The sequence below is a fragment of the Carlito syrichta genome, unplaced genomic scaffold (genome assembly GCF_000164805.1).
Source record: "Carlito syrichta isolate Samal-C Ts95f unplaced genomic scaffold, Tarsius_syrichta-2.0.1 Scaffold315432, whole genome shotgun sequence".
Classification (NCBI taxonomy): domain Eukaryota; kingdom Metazoa; phylum Chordata; class Mammalia; order Primates; family Tarsiidae; genus Carlito; species Carlito syrichta.
Genome location: NW_007259528.1, coordinates 319,994 through 342,970, shown reverse-complemented (window position 1 = coordinate 342,970; position 22,977 = coordinate 319,994). Strand labels below are relative to the sequence as shown.

The 22,977-nt window shown below is 37.0% G+C and overlaps 2 non-coding genes across 2 annotated transcripts; both read right to left on the bottom strand.

Moving 5' to 3' along the window:
- Positions 1-3,804: 3,804 nt before the first annotated feature.
- On the bottom strand, positions 3,805-3,886 carry TRNAS-GCU. The gene has a single exon. It is a non-coding gene; the product is annotated as a tRNA-Ser (tRNA).
- A 3,533-nt stretch (positions 3,887-7,419) lies between these two features.
- On the bottom strand, positions 7,420-7,491 carry TRNAP-CGG. Its single transcript has one exon. It is a non-coding gene; the product is annotated as a tRNA-Pro (tRNA).
- Between the last annotated feature and the right edge of the window lie 15,486 nt (positions 7,492-22,977).

The following is a 22,977-nucleotide window of genomic DNA, read 5'->3' as shown; positions in this document are numbered from 1 at the left end:
AGAAAGAGAGTGTGAGAGACAGAGAGAGAGAGAGAGAGAGAGAGAAGACCTAAGTCTAAATCTTATCAAGTTTTTGACTTAATTGCAAGTTTTCAGAAAGCAATGGAATTAATAAGCATGGTCAATGACATTATAAGGTTTCTGACACCTTGACTGCAGCAATCAGCCAAATCCAGAATGTAGAAAATCTTACGAGGAAAATATCCAGTTACATCAATAACTAAATAGCACAAGGGAAAAAATAAGAAAGGGTGTTTTAAAAAAAAAAAAAATTAAACAAATCTAAGAGATGCATAAATCAGTTGTAATTTAAGAATCTTATCGGTGTGTTAATCTGAGCAAACTATCTTGTGAAAAGCATTTTTACAGGACTTAATTTTTTAGAGCAGTTTTAGGTTCACAATGAAATTAAGCAAAATACAGAGATATCTCATATACGTCCTGCTTCCACACTTATGAAGTCTTCCCCATTATCAACATCCTCCATCAAAGTGATACATTTGTTATAACTGATGAACTCATGACACATTATTATCATCCAAAGTCCATAGTTTATATTAGGGTTCAGTTTTGGTTTTACACATTTTATGGGTTTGAACAAATGTATAATGACATCTATCCTCATTATAGTATCACAGAGAGTATTGTTACTTTCCTTAAAAAAAAAAATCTCCTATTCTCCATGAATACTCATCTCTTCTCCCTGCAACTGATCTTTTTACTTTCTCTATAGGTTTGTCTTTTCTACAGTGCCGTATAGTTGGAGTCTTATAGCATGTAGGCTTTTCAGATTCTCTTCTTTCACTCAGTAATATATGCAGTTAAATTTCCTTTGTATCTTTGCATGGCTTGATGACTTTTTTTTTTCTTGAGCACGTAATAATATCCTATTGTCTGGATAAATCACAGTTTATTTATGCATTCATCTGCTGAAGGACATTTTGGTTGCTTCCAAGTTTTGGCATTTATGAATAAAGCTGCCATAAAAATCCATGTGTGTTTTTGTGTAGATGTTAGATTTCAACTCCTTTGGGTAAATACCAAGGAGTGAAATTGATGGATCATATGGTAAGGGCATGTTTAATTTTGTAAGAAACTGCCAAATTGCCTTCCAAAGTGGCTGTACCATTTTGCAATCTTAACAAAAGTGAATGAGAGTTTCTGTTGACCCACATCCTTAGCAGCATTTGGTGTTGTCAGTATAAAAATCATTTTTAAACAGTTGGGGAAATTTGAACCAGTCTGAGTATTAGACAATATTGAAGAATTATTTATAGTTGTGTTAGATGTAATTATTCATGATGTCCTTATCTGTTAGAGACACAGAACAAACATTTTTAAGAATAATATGATGTTAGAATTTTCTTTATTGATAGAATATGGTAACTATTTGAACTTACTCCTAGGAAAGGTCCTGGTAGTAAAGAGAAACACAAATATTCATCAACTTAAAAGCATTGTAGACAGTTTCTAAGATAACCTCCATAATTCCCGGCTCCTGCTCCCTTGTGTATATGCTGAATCTACTTAATCACTTCCACTGAATAGAATATAGCAAAAGTGATAGGATGTCACTTCCAAAACCAAGTTATAAAAGACTGTACTTTTTTCTTGCTCACACTCTTTCTGACTCTGTTGGATCTCATGTTCTGATGGAACATATCACTGTATCATGAGCATTTCTGTGGAGAGTTCAAATTACAAGAAACTGAGAGTGGCCTCCAGACAACAGTTGGCGAGTACTTAGATCCTCAGTCTAACATCCTGTCAACAACCCAGTCAGTGATCTTGAAAGCCAATCTTTCCCCAGTCTAGCCTTGGGAGAACTGAAGCTTCTGCCAAAACCTTTACTGTAACTTTGGACCCTGAATCAGAGAAGCCAGTTAAGCCACTCCCAGAATCCTGACCCACAGAAACTGGAAAACAATAAATGTTTTAAAAACTAAGTTTTAGGGTAGTTTGTAAAACTCCAACGGAAAATGAATACAAAAGATAAATACGCTGCAGTATGTTCATACTATGGCATACTATATAGAAACAGAAAGGGATGATTTATATCTATAGCACCAGAATGAAACCTACAGAATATTACTAAGAAAACAGTATAAAAAATAAATACTGTATATATGATTCTATTTATATAAAGTTCAGACATAGGTAAACAATGGTGCTTAAGAATAAAAAAAAGTTGATAAAATATTTTTTTTAATGCAAAGTTAAAGTCAGTTTGGTGGTTATCTTTAGGAAGAAAGGGGTTAGTGATGGGAGGGCACTTATTAGATGGCTGTCATGTTCAACTTCTTGACCTTTGTCACAATTATGTAAGCACTTGCTTATTATAATTATTTAAGTTGGCATATATGTTTTACATAATTTTCTGCAGCGGTGATAATTTTCACAAAAAGTTTAAAAATTAAAAACCAGTTTTATAGAATAAGAATTTTCAAAAATATTAGAAAAATGGAAGTTCTGGTATGGATAAATGACTATTTTATGTTACTATAAATGTAAGTGTATTTTTAAGACTTTCTATGATTACATTATTTTAAAAATATATTTGAAAGGTAACAGAAAAAAATATTTGAGATAAATAATTCTAAGGTCTATAGGCTCATAGCAAATAAAAGCATAATTAAAGAACAATATTTGGAAAGATTCTTGTCATTCTACTTACTGGATAAATCCAAAATCTATACAAATATATAACATGTTTTATTTTATAAAAACATGACTTACATAAATAATCACAATTCCAGCTTGTCTGTGGGGAAACTGGGTCCCTCCTGCACTGGTGACTGAATTATAAAGAAAAGCAACGTAAACTGAAACAGAATTGGCTAATTACTAACAATAGCCATAAGATGTTCAAAGCCTCTAATTTATTTCTGCAACAAGCAACCCTTTGAACCATTAATTTTCCTAAAAGAAAATGATTTCAGAAACAGAATTGCTAAAGTAGATTATAGCATGCCAATTCCTTTTACTATAATGCTGCTATTAGAATAATTATGAAGACTGAGTTTAAAAGAAAAATATTTATGATGTTTTCTCTTAATCAGAAAAGGTGAATTTTATTTCTGTATAGGTGCTATGAGGGCATGTAAAGGATGCGTGAATATAGCTAAGACCGGGAAAAGAGAATCTGATCATTACAAAAGTAAATTTTGGCGGTTTTGTGGTTATCACTTGAAAATAACATCTCCTAATTTCTTCACATACTTTTTAAAAAACTCTTGTGTCCATCCCTTTAGTGGTAAACGTGTTTTCTATTTCGGTCCCTCGTTTTGTTCTTGAGAACCTAAATAATTGAATTTTGGCCTTGGTGTGTTTGTTTGTTTTGCTTACCTTTGCTATTTGTTTGTTTTGCTTACCTTTTTTAATGAATTTATTTTACTATTCATAGTAGTAATTATTTCTAAAAAAAGGAATGGAAATACCAGACACCAGTTTCCTCCCGCTTTTTGTTGGCTTCATCTCTCTCCCTTCCTTCTCATCTCCCCCCACTCCCCGCCCCCCACCTTCCTCTTTTCTCTATCTCCGACCTTTCTCAGGCTCGAAAATTTGTCATCAGGAAGGAAGCCCACCAGAAGTAACTTCATGAAATTGATCACGCGAACAATACAGACAATACCCAATCAACCATAAATGTTTTAAAAAACAAAACCTGAGACCACCACTGTAATACTTATGAAACTAGAAAGACTGCAGAATTAGAGTAGCTTGCTTGAGTCACAGGAAACAACTTGGTGCGTGGGCAGTTTTAGGTGTCTATGCTTTTGTCTCTAGTATTAGAACCACCTCAGCCGACAAAGGTGGGATTTGAACCCACGCGTGCAAAGCACAATGGATTAGCAGTCCATCGCCTTAACCACTCGGCCACCTCGTCACCGTATGCCATGATTCTTGAATATTTTATTTCAGAGTTTGCTTTCGGAAAGCTGTCGTAGGGCAGAGGCGGGGAGGGGGAGAAGAATGGGTTTAACTCAAACAGGTGTCTGAGATGTGATACTAGTGGTTAGGGCGCCACTCTGTTTCTCCAACTTTCCGATCCCGAGGCAGGAGGCGCTTTCGAAGCCGGTGGGCGTGGCGGAGACAAGGGACTCACCGGAGTTTGCCTTCACCCTCCCGCGTTGGGTGGGTCTGGTTAGCGCCTCTGTCGGTCGACTCATAGCGTCCCGAGAGCTCCCCCGAAAACCATCAGGGTTCAGAGTTCCTATAACGGTTTCCACTGGAGTCCATTTCTCTTCTGAAGTCCAAGCAAGTGATCGAACAACAGGGAACATGGGGGAAATCCTGCAGGATTAGGTCCATGCGGTATTTTCACACTCTCAGTGCCAGGACACTTTACCTTAGATTGTTGTTTTTGCCAATACATTTTCCAATATCATGCTATGACAGAGATGGCTAGTTGTCCATCATTATTTTTTCTTCCAATAAATGGATATTTAGCTGAGCTCATAGTCACCAGTGAAAATATTATAGTGCACAACTTTTCTTGACAGGAAATGCAATCATAAGATGAATTTCTAAATAAGGGCATAAGAGAGAAGGCATACGTAAAGCTTCCAGGTTATGCCCATAAGAGAAATAAATAACATCTACTTCTCTCTTCCTACAGTATCTGCTCTGGAGAATGAAGGTATCATAAAAAGATATTGTACCCAGAACACTGTGGGAAGGAGGAAGTCATGAGAAAGAAGACTACAGCCAACACAGTGCAGCCAAAGCCTCACCCTGGCATTGGATTATACCCTCATACTGTAGCTGAGAGATCAGTAAATGTCTTCTTCCTTTAAGCTACAGTTCTTTTGGGTCTTGGTTACACAGACAAAATTGTACTCTATCTAAAACATATACTTTTGTTGCTTCAAGTTAATTTTAAGTTTAGTATCTTCCATTGATTTCCGATTATACAAATAGAAGATTCACCTCTTTTTCTCACCTTAACCACCTTCAGATACAGACATTTATTTTTCTTTCAAATACAGTTATATCATAATTTTTGTGGAAGATGCATTGACTATTTACATCATTATAGTTGGCAAATATTATTCACCTATTCCTCATATTTTGTCACCTGAACATAATTGATGTTTTAAAAAATTACCCCTAAATAACTACAAACGCCTACCAAAAAAGAGAAGAAATTGGGTGATTTTCAAGCTTTTATACAGTTTTCATCCAACCACTGATTGAAGTACATCTTGGTTGCTTCCACATTTTAGCAATAATGTATAAAGCTGCTATAAGCATTCATGTGCAAGTTTTTGTGTGGACATAGGTTTTCAACCCATGTGGGTATATATTTAAAAAACAATTGCTGAAGTTTCTCTTTATGTTTTTACTCCACATTTTGGAGATATTCTTCACATTTTATTTTAACTGTTCTATTAAGTGTTTCCTTTCTACTCTCACAATTTCAAGAGACTTGTGGATTTAGAGTTACTCTTTTGTTTGGGATTCTCTCTCTCCCTTTTTAAAAAACAGAGGTAATAACTTGCCTGAGACTTTTTCTTCTCTGTACCTAATATTTTTCTCTATTTTTTCTAGTTCACTTTTATCTCTGTCTCTCATATTAGACACTAACATCAATGTCTAATGATATCTAGTGGTATTTTATTGCTGGTCCTTAACTATAATTAGACCCTTCAAATAACTGGAAACTAACACTGTAAGTCTAATTTGTTGACTCTGGCCATCGTTTTAGAATGAATTGTAAGTGCTATTTGCTCTCAGACACTTATGTGGCAAAAATCTTTAACTCATTCCTCTTGAGATAGTAAAATCCCTTGGGGAGAAGGATCATTCAGTCTCTTCTGCCTGCATGACATAAGCTGACTTTCTGAATTCTGAGAAAATTCTTAAAAGAGGTTGAAGGAAATTTTTCTTTTTTAAAAATCTCACACTTAATGAGTGACACCATCTACACCAAGTTATAAAATTAGATTACAGATAAAGTATAAATATAAATTTATATGTAAAAAGAATATATTAGCCGGGCTCGGTGGCTCAGCCTGTAATCCCACGCCTTGGGAGGCTGAGGTGAGTGAATTGCCTGAGACCGCGAGTTCGAGACCCGACTGGGCAAGTTGGTGAGCCCTCATCTCCACAATAAAATTAAAAAAAAAAAAAAAAATTAGCTGGACGTGGCAGCGCACGCCTGTAGTTCCAGCTCCTTGGAAGGCTGAGGCGGAAGGATCGCCGGAGCCCAGCAGGTCGAGGCTGCGGTGGCCGGGAGCGGCCACTGCACTCCAGTTTGGCGACAGAGTGAGACTCCAACTCAAAAAAAAAAGAATATATTGCACTCCGCCTTTGAATAAGAACTTGCATCTTCATACTCAAAGGACCTCAAAATTGGTCAGAAAAAAGGTAAAAAAGACCCTTCCTTTTTCAGAAAATACCAAGCAGAGCAGGGCAAGGGCTTCTTGAGCCTCCATAATATCCGTCCATGAAGCAAAGAAGAAATTGGGGAGGGGGTGGGGGGGTGGGGTGAGTTGTCCACATTGAGACATTGAGTCTTGGCCACAAGAGCAAACAGCCCTATTATTTCTGAGGAAATATTTTAGCATGAGCAAAATATTCTAGTATGAACAAAATAACTGGATTGTTATCTTCCTCCCCATTTTTTCCTCTTTCAAGTTTCAGTGTGATTCTCTTAAGCCTTTTCAACAACTCCTAAGTGATAGCATTTCCTGGGGCAGAGGAGAAAGTTCCTGCAAGTTTCCAGAGCATGGGTTGGGAAAGATCTCGAGCTTCTAGTGTTCATGACTGATGAACCTATAGCCAGCCCTGGAGTTACACATTTCAGTGGGAATTCTGTGTGTCCCATAAAGTGCATTATCATCGAAACTAGTTTCTTGTAATAAGTCCGGTGTAAATAAAACCGTATTCCTTCCCTATCCACCACTGCCTCCTCAACATTCAGCACCGAGATAGACACACAGTATTCGTTGACTATTCCTCCATTGAATGAATAAATTAATAAACTCTATCCAGGGAAAACTGGTCTATGGCAAAAGGAACAGAAAGAGGCAAACATCTCACATCCTAGCAGTCGACCACAGCGGGAGTGTAAACGCCAGGAGTCAGAGAAACTGGAGTGGAAATTAAAAATTAAAATTACCCTCCCTAAGAGAGAAAAGCAGATTCCAATTGACTACAGTTCACGTGTCCCCAAAAGCACTCAGCCAAGCTCGTTCTGGCTTTCCTTTTCTTCTCTGGGTTGGAAATGAAGTGGACAAGAATAGAGCCGAACCAGCGGCTGTGCAGCCACAGACAGGGTTGGCTACAGGGCTGAGTACCCAAACTGCTTCGAAGGTAACTTAATTGTCCACTTGTCCAATCTACATTTTGATGGGCGCAAACACTTGAAAACATTCTTTTTTAAGTTCCTTGATTCTGATATGGCGAAAATGAGGCGGGCTTGTCCGGGATTTGAACCCGGGACCTCTCGCACCCGAAGCGAGAATCATACCCCTAGACCAACGAGCCATCTGAAGTGTGCTACTAACCATATTAAAATAGGAATTATGTGCAAATTGTTTTATTCCGTTTATTTTTCAAGTAATTTATTCCCAGATCATATTTGACACCCCATTGATCATATGCATAAATGAAAGGGCTGGAAAGGCTGTTTCTGTGAATGATCTTTTGATAGTTTAAATTACCCAGCTATTCTAAGACTGGTAAACAGCAAAAAACTTTCTTCATTGTTCTACTCTACTAAACTACTTAAATAATTTAATTTAGCCGGGCTCGGTGGCTCAGCCTGTAATCCCGCGCTTTGGGAGGCTGAGGTGAGTGGATTGCTTGAGCCCGAGGGTTCGAGATGCGCCTGGGCAGGCGAGACCTCATCTCTACAATAAATCAAAAATTAGCCGGTTGTGGAAGGCTGAGGCGGAAGGATGGCCGGAGCCTAGCAGGTCGAGGCTGCGGTGGCCGGGAGCGGCCACTGCATTCCAGTCTGGGCGACCGAGTGAGACTCCAACTCAAAAAATAAAAATATAATTCAACTTATTTTCTTTTAATTTTTATCTCATAAATTCTGATAGAAAAATTAGAGTCCAGAAGTTTTCCTCATCTCACTTCTACCCCTTTTTTTTTTGTTGTTTTTGTTTTTTTGAGTCGGAGTCTCACTCCATCACCCAATCTGGAGTGCAGTGGCCGCTCCCGGCCACCGCAGCCTCAACCTGCTGGGCTCTGGCGATCCTTCCGCCTCAGCCTTCCAAGTAGCCGGAATTACAGGCATGCATTACCATGCCCGGCTGATTTTTTTTTGATTTATTGTAGAGATGAGGTCTCGCTGCCCAGGCGGGTCTCGAACCCGCGGGCTCAGGCAATCCACTCACCTCAGCCTCCCAAAGGCGCAGGATTACAGGCTGAGCCACCGAGCCCGGCTACTTCTACCCCTTTTGGAATTTGGATATTACTGAGGTACACTAGCTCTAGAACAAGGAATAGTAGAAGTTCTTCAGAAGAATATTCCTAATCTCAAAAATTACTACTATTTCTAAATTACTAGATTTCTAATGGTAATTTTTCAGAGATACCAAGACATTAGTGTTTGGTTAGTTTATGAAATTCTTCCTACATAAAAATTTAAGGAAGTTACGAAAACTTCTGGTTAAATTCAAATAAAGTTTTTACAACAGGTCATTAGCTGAATCATCTAAACTACGTTTTACATTTATGTTAAGATGTATGTGTTGAATTAATACATATTTTTAATTTTATTTTGCTGTACTGAATTTGATGCTTTTGATATTAAAAATAGTTTTTATTCAGTTCTTTTGGTTATTCAATAATTATTTATAATGATTCTGTTTATTTTTAACAAAAAAATGGAACCCTTTTGCAAGGACAAGAAGAAATAATGATTTCCTTGAATATGTGAGTAGAGAAATCGATCTTTTGTGACAGGGAGAGTAGATTTAAGCTAGCAATTCATTTGAGTTTTGACATAGACTTACTAGGTGGTTCCAAATAATTTTAAGGTTAGTAGGCAGTCCTCTTTCTACCTCTGCCTACTTTACTAATGTTACTGCAATCAAACTGCTTTGTTTGCACCTTGAAAGACTAAAAAAAAAATCTTACCAATTCCTCTGAAACATGCACCTAGGGGTAGTAATCATTCTTAACTCCCCTAAATTTCAATAGTGCTTATGGTTCAGAATCAGTATTCCACTCCCCTGGAAATATGTTCTTCAACTCTAGATGAATCAAAGACCTAAAAATAAAACCTCAAACTATAAGAATCTTAGAAAACACAGGAGACACTCTTATGGTAATTGGAATAAGCAATCAATTCCTGATCAAAACCACAAATGTCCATGCAATAAAAGATAAGCTAGACAAGTAGGACCTCATCAAATCGAAAAGCTGCAAAGGAAAAGAAACCATCAAGAGAGTAGGGAGACTGCCCACAGAATGGGAAAAAATACTTGCCAACTGTATATCCAACAAAGGCCCAACATCCAGGAGCTACAAGGAACTCAAAAGTGCTGAAAGAAAAAACAAGCAAACAAACAGAAGACCCTATTAAAAAGTGGGCCAGAGATATGAATAGACACTTCTCAAAAGAAGACATACAAGCAGCTAACAGATACATGAAAAAAATGTTCAGCCTCACTAATCATCAAAGAAATACAAATTAAAACCACACTGAGCTACCAGCTAACTCCACCATCAATAACAAAAAATAACAGTTGCTGGAGAGGATGCAGGGAAAAAAGAACGCTTCTACACTGTTGGTAGAAGTGTAAACTAGTATAGCCTCTGTGGAAAACAGTGTGGCAGTTCCTAAAATATCTAAAAATCAACTTTCCATATGATCCAGCAATCCCTCCTCTGGGAATATATACCTGGAGGAGCTCAAGTCATTTCATTAAAAAGATAATGCACATGCATGTTTATTGCAGCATAATTCACAATAGCAAAAACATGGAACCAACCATGCTGCCCATCAAAAGTGGACTAGATAAAAAAATGTGGCACATATACATGATGGAATATTATGCAGCCATAAAGAAGGACAAAATTATGAACTTCACATCAACTTGGATGGATTTAGAGTCTATAATATTCAGTGATCTATCACAGAAACAAAGAACTGAGTATCACATGTTCTCACTCATAAGCAGACTCTGAGCAATTATCATAATGCTATAAGCAAGGGATTGACAGTAGTGGAAAACTGCCAGGGGAGGAGAGGAGCACATAACATTAATAAGGATACCTGATCTCAAACCAGGGGCAGGGAGGAACAAAAGCGGACCCAAAGTTTACCTGTACAATGACCACTTATCTACCTAATTCTGAATTGTACCCTAAATCCTTAAAATACATTTTTTTAAAATAAAGAAAATACATTCTCCTCAAGAAATATCATCTTATGTTCAGATATAAATGGAGCCTAGACACGGGAGTGAGACATTAAATCAAAGGTTAAATATTTCAGTGTGGAAAAGAATTATTCAACCAGAACCCAAGGATTTTCCAAAGAATCAGTCTTTTAACACACTGATAAAGGGAAGTTTAGAGCACTTCCCTTTATCTGGAAATCTACTGAATAGATTAGTGTGCTAATTTCTGAACTCAACACAATGATCTTGGGATCACATACTTCATATAGTAACACACAATTTCAATACCAAACCCATTCTGTCTTTATTTTCATAGTGTTATACAATTTCTTCTTTCTCAAACCTGCTTTTCTAAGGAATGCAAATAATTAATTTACATTTATATCAGTGAAGACTCAGACTCCAAGCAAAGGTCATTATTTAAAGATTACTAAAGAGCAGCATTATTACACGCAGCAAAGGACCCTTGTATAGTTTATATTCTGGTCAATTTGCTGAGATGTCTACTGACCTTGTCTAGGTCTTGTAGATCATGTGTAATAGCATGCTTAGTTATGATGGCAAAAATGAAGATACTCATAATTAAGCTCACCTTTCTTGGAAAATAGAAAATGTGGCTTTAAAATATAGTTGCAGAAGACAACTTAAACAATGGATATAAAATTTTTCAACAAATGACTAGACCCATTTACCAAATTTCTATTGAATATTTGCTTTCTGTCAGGCCTTGTATAAGTCCCTGGGTTATTAAAGAAATAAGAGTTTTTGCTCTTAAAGGAACCTACTCCAACTGACTATTTGTGTACCTGAATCACTTTCACTTTTCTAAATATTCTTAGTTGATATTTCATTTCTTGTTCTCTCATATCCCACATCAAAAAGTCAACTTTCTAATTTGAGTATATTCTTTCTGGACTACCAAGATGGCAAAAAGTGGGCTTCACCACCACAAACCTTCCTTGGGGATAGGGTATGGACACTATCTCATTTGTTGTAATGGTGGACCATTACAATCTTTATATCCATCACTTAATATGCCTTTCTTTGAAAATACTACTGAATCACTAGGTTTATCATTTGTGGATAGGAAAAAGAATAAATAATACCATAAAATAAATAAGTCTTAGAGGGAAATTTTTTTTTCTTTTTTACAATTTTAGAGTTAAAAAAATGAGCCCTGATTATCTTGGTTATTGCTAGCCAATACACAATTTACAGTTTTATGATGAATTTTTAATATTAGGCTCAAGTTACTACTTTTTTTCAAACTTCTTTGCATAAATCATATGATCACTACCATTAAATGAGCTGTTTTTAGAGACAGAGTCTTGCTCTGTTGGCCAGGCTAGAGTATGGTGGCATGATGGTAGCTCACTGCCTCCTCAAGCTCCTGGACTTGAGCAATCCTCTCACCTCAGCCTCCCTAGTAGCTGGCACTACAAACACATGACACCATGCCCAACTTTTTTTTTATAGAGTTGGGTATCTTGTTTTGTTGCTCAGGCTAACCCTGAAATCCTGGCTTCAAGGGATTCTCTTGCCTCAACCTCCCAGAGTGCTAGAATTATAAGCAAGAGCCGCTGTATCCCACTGATGATTTCTTGATATTAGGCTCAAGTTACTACATTTTTTCATCCTTCTTTGCATAAATTATATGGTCATTACTTCTAAGTGAGTTCCATTTATAGACTAATCTGTGATTCAATCGACAAGACAATGACTGTATTAGGACATTGCTCTATTTTGGTTCTATATTTTTTAATTTAAAGAAGTATATAGTCTATATTTCATAATGAACTTGGTGGTATGACAAATAATCTGAGTTATGTTCATATTCATTTTCTATATATTCCTTTCACTGAGATGTTTGACATATTATTTGACAGGGCTTCTAAAAATGTACCTTCTCATAAGTCAGCATCTTTGCCAAGATATTTATTTCATGGGATGCTATTCACCATAAAAAAAGAAGTAAATCTTGTCATTTGCAACAATATGCAAATGACTGAAATTGATGTGGAGGACATTATGCTAAGTGAAGTGAGCCCGGCATAAAAAGACAAATATATAATTTTACTTATATTTTGAATCAGAAAATTTGAACTTATATCAAAAAAGAGTAGAATGGTAGTTACCAGGGTAAGGGAGAAGAGGCTTTGGGAAGAAGTTACTCAAAGGATACAAATTTTCAGTTAGACAAGAGGAATAAGTTAAAGAGATCTGTGGTACAACATAATGACTATGGTTAACGATGTATTGTATACTTGAAAATTACTAAGAGAGTAGATTTTAAATGTTCTCACTGCAAAAGAATAGTATGTAATGTAATGAATATATTAATTAGCTTGATTTGACATTTCCACAAATGTGAATGCATACACACACACACACACACGAGGGTGGACCCAAAAAAACCCAGAATTATCTTTCAGAGGACAGGTTCCTTGTAGTACATTCAGACTTTTTCCTCCAGAGCAAATGGTTGACTAAAGTGTTTATCCGGAAATTTAGGAAAGGTTGCATCATGATTTGTGGAAGAAACATCCCAAGCTGTGGCAAACAGATGACTGGTTCTTCCACCGTGACAATGCACTTGCCCATATCGTGCTGAAAGTTCAGCAGTTTTTGATCAAAAACAGCATGATTCCCATGCTACATTCCCTATTCACCTGATTTCATACTGAGCGACTTGTTTTGTTTTGTTTTTCCAGATGAAAAAAGTCCTCAAAGGGAAATGTTTTCCCAATGTAGAACACGTGAAACAAAAAATGGCAGAAGCATTAAAGATATCGAAACTGATGAGTTCAAAAACTGTTCTGAGTAATAGAAAAAGCATCTGAATAGGTGTAATACATCAAACAAAGAGAACTTTGAAGGTGACTAAAGTTTCAACATGAAAGGATAAATACTGAATTTTATATGAATAAATTTCAGCTTTTTAGGACATATATATCTCAAAATATCATGTTGTATACCATAAATATGTACAATTTTTGTCATAAGATTTCCCTTATGAATAATCAGCTGAGAGAAGATTAAGGAAATGAGTTAGTCCAAGATCTCAATTGTGAATTTGGCTAAAATCCTCCAACCAATTGACTGATGGATGTAACTTGAAGAATGCTGTTGGATACAGGAATGATATTAATAAAGATGGTCATGATGGTTGTTAAAATGAGATGACCCTGAGGTAATTATGGTCATGATGGTGATGATAATGATGCTATGAAAGGAGAATCTTGGGACCCAGAGGCTATTAATCTCATCAGACTTGGAGAGACAGACACCCCTCCCCCACATTGGAACAGGCATAGACACATCAGATCAGAGTGGGAGACTTGACAGCAGCAGCAGCAGTGAGTAGGGTGAACCCGGATCTGATCCATCCTCCTCCCACAGTAGTCCATGGAGTGTCTGACTCAGCTGAGAGCAACCCTATCAGCCTGTGCTGAGAGCAACCCTATCAGCCTGTGCTGAGAGCAGAGGGGAGGGGCAGGAGACCAGAACCCCTCCCTAAGGCCTGAAAGGAACCTGAACTCACAGAAACTGCCAGGGAGTGAGTTTTTTTTTTCTTGTTTGTTTTTTGTTTTAGCTTTAGCTTTCTTCTCTTTTTGCTTACATTTTTGTACTTGCTTTGTTTCTGTTATTTTAAATTTTTTTGAGATTATCTGTCTATGAATGTGTATTTTTGAGGGAGAATAAACTAACAGGGTTTTTTGTTTGCTTGTTTGTTTGTATGATTGTCTGTATGCTTTTGTCTTTCTTGTCTTTGTTTGTCTCTCTGTTTATTTATTAGTTGGTACACCTGTATGTTTTCCCTCTTCTTCTCTCTCTCAACCTCCTTTCTGTCTTCCTTTTTTCTTTTTCCATTCTTTTTCCTTTTCTTATCTCATTTTGCTCTCAGAGGGCAAACAGACACCCCCACTACATGGACAGTCTGTAAGGCAGTGGGAAATGGGTTCCAGGGGGCCCACACACCTGTCAGTGGGTAAAGGGATCTGCAGATAGCTTCTGAATCACGGCTCCCCCCTCAATTAAATCTCAAACTGCAAAAACGCAGGGCCCCACCCCCAGTCCAACTTCAGAATTGAACAAAACCAGAGGATCTATACAAAGAAGAATAGGAGACTGAGCAAACAGAAACAAAAACTATCCCCCAATCACTGAACAACAGAATTAAAGAAGAGGTTTAAAAAGTGGGGAGGAAAACCTACACAAATGAAGAAAAACCAAAGGAAGAATATGAGTCTTACTCAGACTCCTGGGAGGTCAGCCACTGAAAATACAAACTCTGGAACTCAAACAATGAAAAGCCCCCAGAATGACTGGTCTCAAACCACAAACCCAGATATCAAATATTAATAGAGATAATAAATAGAAATGAGGAGAAACAAGAAGAAAGAATGAAGGAGTTGATAACTGAGATAACAGCAATAAAGAATACAGTGAATGAAGTAAACAACAAACTGATAAGCATGGAAAGCAGAATTAACCAAACAGAAGAAAGAATCTCAGAGTGAGGACCAAAATATGGAACTAACCCAAGCTGTTAAAAACATAGAAAAGAGGCTTGAAAAGACAGAACAAAACCTCCAAAAGATGAGTGATTATTTCAAGAGGCCAAACCTAATATTAATTGTAATCCCTGAGGCAGATAGAGAGACAGAGACCACCCTTGAAAAAAATTCCATGAAATTATCCAAGAAAACTTTCCTCATCTCATCAGTGATGCAACCATTTAAACACAAGAGATTCAGAGAACCCCTGCAAGACAACAAATGAGAAGACTAACTCCCAGACACATAGTAATTCGCCTACACAAAGTAGGTATAAAAGAAAAAATTCTAAAGGCAACAAGAGAGAAAAGTCAGACTACCTACTGGGGAAGATCAATTAGAATAGCAGCAGTTATCTACAAAAACACTTTAGGCTAAGAGAGCTTGGAGCTCAATGTTCAAAGTTCTCAAAGACAAACAATTTCAACCAATAATTACCTACCCAGTTAAGCTAAGTTTCATCAGTGATGGAGAATTAAAATCCTTCCCAAACATTCAGTCCCTAAAGTTTTATGCAGCCTCCAGACTAGCTCTACAAAAAACACTTAAGAAAGTATTAAACACGGAAGAAAGAAAAAAAAGAATGACAATACCCTTCACAAGAATGCAGGAAAAAGATTGAAAATAAACATGAACCAACCCAAAAAATTGAAAGACAACAAACAAATAAACTAACAAACAGCAACAACAACAAACTCTACAAGAACCTCATGACAAGGATAAACTCTCACATCTCAATAACTAGCCTGAATGTGAATGGACTAAATGCACCACTGAAAAGACATAGAATGGCAAATTGGATAAAATATCATGAGGCAGCAATATATTGTCTCCAAGAGACTCATCTCACCAGAAAGGATAGTCATAGACTCAAAGTAAGAGAATGGGAAACAAAATTTCAGGTGAATAGAATACAAAAGAAAGCAGGAGTCGTGATCTTAGTATCAGACAAAATACCCTTTAAGTTTCAAAAATTAAAAAAGATATAAAAGGTCACTATATAATGATAAAAGTTTCAATCCATCAACAAGAAATATCCATCCCAAACATATATGCACCCAACATAGGAGCACCAACTTTCATAAAGCAGCTTCTAGGTAAACTAAAAAAACATACTGACTCTAACACTATCATAGCTGGGAAGTTAAACATCCCACTAACAACCCTAGACAGATCATCAAGACAAAAAGTCAATGAAGAGATCCAGAACCTCAACGCAATGCTTGACCAAATGGACTTAAATGATACCTATAGAACACTCCACCCAACAACCATGAAATATACATTCTACTCATCATGACATGGAATAGATAGACCACATCCTCGGCCATAAATCAGGCATAAACAAATTCTATAAGATTAGAATTCTGTCATGCACCTTCTCAGACTACAGTGGAATAAAAGTAAATTTCAGCGCCAACTGAGTTCCCCCAAAACCACAAAAACATGGACAGTAGGAACCATGATGCTAAACAACTCCTGGGTCAACACAGAAATCAAAATAGAGATTAAAAGATACCTGGGAACAAATAAAAACAAAGAAACTTCTTACCAAAACCTCTGAGATGCTGTGAAAGTACTAATAAGAGGGAGATTCATATCTCTACAAACACACTTGAAGAAAATGGAAAGACCACAAGTTAATAGCCTAACAAATCACCTAAGGAAGCTGGAAAAACAAGACTACCAAAACCTTAACTTCAGCAGAAGAATACAAATTCTTCTGTTGGATCTTTACCTGGTTTGGGTATCAAATAAAATAAAAGCCCAAATTCAGGATATAGAAGACAAAAATGTAATACAAAAAAATCATTGAAATCAAAAGCTGTTTTTTTTTTAAAAGGATAAGCAAGATTGATGGGCCCCTATCTAGACTGACCAAGAAAAAGAGAGAAAAAGCCCAAATAAACGCAATCAGAAATGCAAAAAGATGACATACACAACTGATCCTAAAGAAATACAAAAGATTATCAGAGATTACTATGTACACCTGTATGTAAGCAAACTCAAAAACCTAAATGAAATGGAGGGTTTTCTGACATCACACAACCTCCCCAGGTTGAAACAAGAAGAAATTGAGACCCTAAATAGGCCGATATCAACCCAGGAAATTGACTATGTCACAAGAAAACTACCTACAAAAAAAACCTTTGACCAGATGGCTTTCCAGCAGAATTCTACAAAACATCCAAGGAAGAGCTGATACCTATCCTATTGAAAGTATTCCAGGCAATTGAGAAAGATGAAACCTCCCTAAATCATTTTATAAAGCTAACATCACATTGATACCCAAACCAGGTAAAGATCCAACAAAGAAAGAGAATTACAGGTCAATTTCCCTAATGAACACAGATGCTAAAATTCTCAACAAGAATCTAGCAAACTGGATCCAGCAACACATCTCAAAAATCATTCCCACCATGAACAAGTAGCTTCATCCCCAAGAAGCAGGGCTGGTTCAACATCTGCAAGACCATAAACCTAACTAAATACATCAACAGATGTAAAGACAAAAACCACATGATTATATCATTAGATGCAGAAAAACTTTTGATAAAATCCAGCATCCCCTCTTGATTAAAAACCCTTGAACATTTAGGCATAGATGGAACATACCGCAAAATAGTAAGAGCCATCTGTCAGAAACCCTCAGCCAAGATACTGCTAAACAGACAGAAACTGGAACCATTTTCCCTGAAAACCAGACAAGACAAGGATTCCCACTCTCACCCCTCCTGTTCAACATAGTATTGGAAGTCCTAGCTAGAGCAGACAAGAGAAGAAAATAAGGGGTATCCAAATAGAAAAAGAGGAAGTTAAGTTATCCCTCTTTGCAGACGACATGATCCTATACCTCAAAAATCCAAGAGAATCTGTCAAAAACCTCCTTGCACTGATAAAGGACTTTGACAAAGTCTCAGGGTATAAAATAAATGTGCAAAAGACAGCCACATTTCTATACACCAAAAATAAACAAACAGAACATCCCCCCCAAAATAACACAATCCCATTCACAATAGCCACACACACACAAAATCAGATACCTTGGTATCTTCCTAACCAGAGACGTGAAAGACCTTTACAACAAACACTACAAAACACTGCTCAAAGAAATCAAATATGACACAAACAGATGGAAAAATATCCCACGCTCATGAATTGAAAGAATCAACACTGTTAAGATGTCCATCCTACTCAAGGCAATCTAGATATTTAACACAATACCCATTAAATTACCAGCAGCATTCTTCTCAGGCCTGGAAACAGCAATACAGGAATTCATGGAAACATAGATGACAACGAATAGTCGAAACAATTCTCAGCGCAAAAAAAAAAAAAAAAAAAAAAAAAGGTGATGGTATCACACTCCCAGACTTTAAACTTTATCACAAAACTACAATACACAAAACAGCCTGGTATTGGTACAGGAACAGGCATATAGACCAATGGAACAGGATAGAGATTCCAGAAGCAAAACCTCAATTTCTCAATCAACTCGTCTTTGACAAAGCCTCCACCACCAACCACTGAGGAGAGGAGAACCTATTCAGTAAATGGTGCTGAGAAAACTGGCTGACCACATGCAGAAGATTAAAATAAGACCCTTACACAAAAGTCAACTCTAAATGGATCAAAGACCTAAATGTAAAACTTCAAACTATAAGAACCCTAGAAAATGCAGGAGATACTCTTACAGAAATTGGAACTGGCAACCAATTCCTGAATAAAATCTGAAGTGCCCAGGCCATAAGAGATAAGATAGACAAGTGGGACCTCATAAAACTGATAACCTTCTGCAAAGCCAAAGAAACTATCAAGAGATCAGGGAGACAGCCCACTGACTGGAAAAAAATATTTGCCAACTGTATATCCACAAAGGCCTAACATCTAGGATCTACAAGGAACTCAAATGTGCCAAAAAGAAAAAACCAAACAGCCCCATTACAAAGTGGGCAAAAGATATGAATAGGCACTTCTCAAAAGAAGACATACGAGCAGCCAACAGATAGATGAAAAATGCTCAGCCTCACTAGTCATCAAAGAAATGCAAATTAAAACCACACTGAGATACCACCTAACTCCAGTCAGGATGGCCATCATCAATAACTCAAAAAACAACTGAATCTGGAGAGGATGTGGGGAAAAGAGATGCTTTCTACACTGTTGGTGGAAGTGTAAACCAGTACAACCTCTATGGAAAACAGTTTGACGATTCCTAAAAGGTCTAAAAATCAACCTTCCATATTACCCTGCAATCCCCCTAGTGGGAATATACCCAGAGTAACTCAAATCACTCTATGAAAAAGATACCTGCACATGCATGTTTATTGCAGCATTGTCTGCAATACCAAAAACATGGAACCAACTGTGCTGCCCATTGAAAGAGGACTGGTTTAAAAAAATGCAGTACATATACACGATGGAATATTATGTAGTCACAAAGAAGGACAAAATTATGAATTTCACAGCACCTTGGATGGACTTAGAGTTTATAATACCAAGTGATCTATCACAGAAACAAATAACTGAGTATCATATGTTCTCACTCATAAGTGGACCTTGAACAATTATCACAATACTATAAAAGAAGGATTGGCAGTAGTGGAAAATTGCTGGGGGTGAGGTGTGGGGGGTGGGGTGGGATTGGTAGTAGTGGGATTCTGCCAGGGGAGGGGGGCACCCTTCATCAACAAGGTACCTGTATAATGAACATTTATATCCTAAGCCTGAACTGTACCCCACGTCTTTAAAATAAAAAATTTTTTTAAAAATAAAAAAGAAAGGAGAATATAGAGTAAAATACAGACTTGGCATAAACGAGGCTCACATAGGTAGGATGATTCTCTCAGCTAGATCATCAACAGTAATATACCTGTCTTGAAGTTTTCATGAACTAATGAAGCACGGGAAAAGGATTCATTATGAGCATCAATAACAAAGTGATTGGTAGCACAGTACAACTGCAATGCACAGGAGGCAGAACTGAAAGAAAATTGTTCTTTTAGGACACTCTCCTTTTAGTATAGTCTATCCAAAATGTCAAACAACATATCAGATGTTTGATATTTAAGTACACAAGTATAACAGAAAAAAGTTTTGTTGTTGTTGAGGGAACTAACATTTAGCATCTACTATGAGCTGTTTAAAAGGCACCATTTTATTTCTCACAATAGCACTAAAAATAGATAATGTTGTTAACATTCCATTTTAGAGATGAAAACACTGAACCACAAATAGATACAGCACACTGACCAACAAAGGCAAAGCCACTATTTAAAAACCAAGAAGACAAGGAAAATTTAAGGCCCTTTTTGTTCCCTTCCTTATAGTCTCCATCAGCTTTCCCAAGACAATATAAATAAAACTAAAATCTGTTAGTAGTGTGGTTGATAGGCAGTGTGATTGATAAGCAGTGTGGTTGATAGTCAGACACGGATTCAAAATAAATTCTCTGGACTCTTCTAGGAAGATTTGCCAAAACAAGTCTCTCATTTTTGGTGTGTGTGACTATGTGTCTTGAAATATGTTCTTCAAAATATGATAATCAAGGCCCGTAATTCTTACTCTTTGACCTGATATAACAATAGAATATTTTACAAAGGCAAGTTATACTTTGACCACTGCACTGATAGGACTTTATTGCATCCAATGTGTGGCTGGCATAACAGTTGAAGAGTCCTTTTTATGAAAGCTGCTATTTTGACCATTATGAGATCCTCTGAACTCTGTCTCAACTGTGGTATAAACTCAGGGACAGTGGTAGGTTCACCAAGGTCTTTGGCATGGTTTCAGGCCACTGAATTTCAAGCTTATTAAAAAAATCACAAAATTATAAAAAGATCCTGCATTCCATTCCCATAGCAATATGCATCAAAACACTTTGATCAACAAATTTGGAATATATATTTTAAAAGTACAAAATTTAGATATTTAAGTCTGGGCACATGACTCATACCTGTAACCCCAGCACTTTGGGAGGCAGAAGCCGGAAGACTGCCTGAGCCCAGGGGTTTGAGACTAGCCTGGGCAACTTGGTGAGCCTTGTCTCTACAATAAATCAGCTAGCTGGTCATGGTAGAAGAATCGCCTGAGCACAGTAGGTTGAGGCTGAAGTGATCATGATCATGCCACTGCACTCCAGGCTTAGCAACAGAGTGAGATTCCAATTCACCCCCCCCAAAAAAGATTTTAAACAATATGGATATTAAAGGTTGATGTGACCAAAGAATGTCAAAAGTCATCCTAAAAAGTACATAAAAGGACTCAGGTGGCTGATCAAAATCCTTTTATCTTTTAGTTGAAAGCCACAGCTTACATAGCTCAATCAAGAGTGCATCCACTTTTAAAACTGAGGATTTTGTATTCAAGTCTCTGAGTGAATGAAAACACACACCCAAATTGCAATCCTGAAATGTCTTTTTTTTTTTGAGTTGGAGTCTCCGTTGCTCAGACTGGAGTGCAGTGGCCGCCACCGCGCCTCGACCTGCCGGGCTCCAGCGATCCTTCCGTCTCAGCCTTTCAAGTAGCTGGAACTACAGGCGTGCGCTACCACACCCGGCTAATTTTTTGATTTATTGTAGAGATGAGGTCTCACCAAGTTGCCCAGGCAAGTCTCGAACCCGCGGGCTCAGGCAAGCCACTCACCTCAGCCTCCCAAGGCGCAGGATTACAGTCTGAGACACCAAACCCGGCAAATGTTTTCACCACTGAACAGTTAATTATGAGTTCTTTGGGAGTGGTAGTGACTACAGCAGGATAAAACTCCAAGACAGTGGTTTCCTTTCATCCCTTCTCTCTTTCTGAATTTTTTAATTTTGATTTTGCTTATTATTCAAGATGAATTCATTCAGTTTACTCTTATCTCCAATACACTGTATTATCTCATAGCCTCCAAAAGAGAGCGGTAGAAATTGAGAGATAAAAAGGGAAAAATTCAACCTGCCAACTACACATTAAGGATATCTTCAGGACTTAAAATACTTAGGCAAAAAGAATTGTATCATTACATTAATGAATCTGGCATTGCAAACTTGTGTCCTTTTCCTTACTTACAATCTCAACCTCTTTATCTCTACTGATTTCCAGTGTTCAAAGTTTCACATGTCTTTTGCTTTCTGCACTCATATTTATCTTAATTGTCATGCTCTATGACCCTCTTATGTATCCATTATGGGCAAAAAGGGGAAAAATAAATAGTCGTTTGTATTGGTGGTTCAATCAGTTTAATCAGTTGTCAAATACTGATTATGCAAGCTGCCATGGACTAGTTAAATATTTCTTGCCAGTCTTTGCAGAGTAGCTCATTGCTCTCATTTAGAATTTTACTTGAACAACAGACACTGGGGACTTCTGAAGAAAGGAAGGAGGCGGAGGAGGAATGGGTTGAAAAACCACTCAATGAGTAACATGCTCATTACTTGGATGACGAGCTCAATAGAAGCTCAAATCCCACCATTATGCAATATAGCCATATAAAAACCTGCACATGAAACCTTTAAATCTAAAATCAAATTGAAAAAAATAATAAGTATTAATCATTTCCATTGAAAAATAAATAACAACAGCAACAACACAATTTTCCAATAGAGTATACTATTTCCAATTTATTGCCCAATACTATTTTCCTCTCTTCTGTTTTCCTTTGTTTGCATCTTCTGACATTTGATATAATGAGCATTACAAACTCACTTATTGTTTACAGCTTGTTTAGTAACTGTTAATTTACTCGTGCATTTGTTAAAAAATTATTAGGTTTAGTGTACTCAGTCAAGAGATTAAGATGGAATAGAAACAAGTAAACAAGACCTCAATAAGATCTAACATGTTCTTTTGAAATGTCTCCTAAGTCTCTTGATGTCTATGAAGTTTTCACCCAACTTTCATTTAATTATTTTTTTAAATGGCTTGATTCAATACCCTATTGACTATACGTTCTACCCAAATGTGTATTTTGGTTTCAATATAAGAAAAATTAAACCAAATTATTTATTCAAATTAATGTAGAATGGGATTACTTTGTAGCTCTGATAATAGAGTGACTAGACTGATAGAACTGTGGA